Below are 2,694 nucleotides of genomic sequence, written 5' to 3' on the forward strand. Positions count from 1 at the left end.
ATTATATGGCGTGTATGAAGGATGGACTTTTATTAAAAAGATACAGTTTGAAAGTCAGTGGTTGGAAAAAGATGTATCATATAAGCTGTAGCATAAGGCTGAAGTGTTTATATTAATATCAGATAAAATCAACTTCAAGACACAAGTTATTACCAGAAAGAAAGAGTAACATTTCATAACAATAGAGGCTCAGCTAGAGAGACATAAAATCCAAAGCACTTGTGTGCCCACATAAGATTTCCACTCAAAGACACAAATCAAACATTGGCATTCACTCTACTCCCTCCAGACACCTTGCTAAAATGATACTAAGACATATTTATTATAAAAAAATTCCAACATACAAAATGTATAATTGATTCCTATTTACTCACACCTAGATTTAATACTAATTTGTACCATGCTACATATGTTTCTCTTCCCCACCCTGGAGTGTCTGAAAATACATTGAGTTTTTAAAATTTTAAGTGGTGGAATTTCATTCAATAAAGGAATTTTAGAAAAACTTAACACATAAATTCAATAAAACTTTTAGAAGGAAAAAGAGGAGGAAGCTCTTTATGACCTTGGGTTAGTCAAAGAGTTCTTATATATGACAAGAAAAGCACAAACACATAAAAGAATTGATCAATGGGACCTCATAAAAATGCAAATCTTTTGTTCTCCAAAAGATACCATTAAGAAAATAGAAAGGCAAGTAACACACTGGGAGAAAATAATCCGAAATATGCATCTGTTAAAGGACTTGTATAAGATAATACAAAGAATTCTTACAACTAAATAAGATATCTGATCTCACCTCCACCCCTCCCCAAAAGAAAACAGACAAGCAGAGAAACAGACAAGCTAGTAAAAAAAAAAAAAAAAAAAAAAAAAAAAGGGAGGGCTCAGCGGTTGAGCGCTGGGCTGCAAAGCTGCCCGAAGCCTCTGCAGTGCCGGTTCAATCCCAAGGGTCCCACATGGTGCGCAGACCTCTCCTGCCACGCCCGCTTCTCCCCTCAGCAGTGTATTTTGTCAGTCTGCCTGTTCTGTTCCCCGCTCTGGCTCTGGTGAATTCTCTCACCCTCCCGCCCTTCTGACTGTACCCAGTGCTTGTATAAATAAGTAAATTTTTTTTTTTAATTAACCTGGAGGGAATACAGTTCTTTCAGGGAGAAGACAAAGAGATGAAATAAAAGAGACAGCATTTTTAATAGGAGCATTCAAAGAATGGGAAAGAGCTTTTGGAAACTAAATATATGATACCAGAAATGAACAACTTTAACTGTAAAGGTTGGCAGAGAAAAAACAGCAAAAAGGAAATAGCAAAAAGGAAAAGAAAGAAAAACAAGGAAGGGAGGAAGGAAGAAGGAAAGGAAAATAAGAGAGAAAAGCTAAGAAAATTAGAGGATCCACATAGGAGGTCCAACAGACAACTAATCGGAGCTCAGAAGGAAAGAACACAGTGGCAGGGAGGAAATCATCTATGAAATGTCTCAAGAAAATGTCCCAAAATGGATATATAGGAGTTTCTGGATGGGGAGGGCACTGACCCAGGGGTATAAATTTAGACATAAGGGATAAATAGACATATGGTATAAACAGACATGTGGTACAAATATGCCATTTGTCTAATTTTTTTAAGTTATAATATATAAGTGCTAATAAGTAAAACATGGACTGTCCTCCTACCTTGACAAACACACCTTCAGAACTGCCTGGAGGGCTGGGTTCTGCTGCAGAACACCCAGGTCCTTTGAGTTCTGCTCCAGAATATGGAGAGGTGGGGAGAGCTGGCCCCTGCTGAATCCCCAACTCCTGGATCTGTCCCACACCATGAGGGGCCTCATGTGCACGGGGACTCGCCACCCCACACATCCCAACTGCAGCTCTACCCCCCCACAAAGAGCTGCTTCTTGGCCATTCTGTAAGAACAGAGGTGCAAATAGCACAGTGGGCTGTCCTCAGGACAGGCCCAGGGAAGACACCATGGGTCCCGGAAGTGGACGCTGGGCTTGCTATTCGGAAGGAATTCCGGGTTCCAGGCATGCACCTGGATCACTGCCGGGGCCGAGGTGCCCAGTAGATCGTTGTCCTGTGGAGGAAGCATGGCTGGAGGATGGCCAGGGCTCTCCCGGTGTGGGCCTGGCATGGGAACTCTGGCCCACATCTCCGGGGGCCCTTCCCAGCTGAGGATGACAGGAGACCCAATCAAGGCACAACACTGTAAAATTTCACAGCACAGGGACAAAGAAAGATTCTAAACGCAGAGAGAGACCAGGCTTCCCACAAAGAGCCGAGCATCAGAATGACAATGGACTTCTCAATAGCAACACTGGAAGGCAGAAGTCAGGGAATCAAAACTTTCAAAACTGCGGGGCAGGGGCAGAAGGGTTTCTAATCTCAGAGTCTATATCCAGCCAAACTTCTAGTGGAGTGGGGGTGTAGAATAAAGGCAATGGCAGACACAAGATTTGCTCCCTATGCACCTCCCTTTGGACACACTGGTGACTGGAGCCCTACTTAACCCAGCCAGTAAAACCAGCAGTTAATGAGAGGCCCAGCTCAGAGAGAAGCGAGGAGGGCCCCCCGGCGGGGTGCGCCCCGACTCTTCGGGGTGCAATAATTACACAAACCCAGCAGCTTGCAGTAACGACCTTGCACTGCCCAGGGCAGACGCTGGGGGCGGGCTGGGGGCAGGGCCTGGCTTGGGGC

The sequence above is a fragment of the Talpa occidentalis genome, unplaced genomic scaffold, assembly GCF_014898055.3.
Source record: "Talpa occidentalis isolate TD23 unplaced genomic scaffold, MPIMG_talOcc4v2.1 talOcc4.12, whole genome shotgun sequence".
NCBI classification, from domain to species: domain Eukaryota; kingdom Metazoa; phylum Chordata; class Mammalia; order Eulipotyphla; family Talpidae; genus Talpa; species Talpa occidentalis.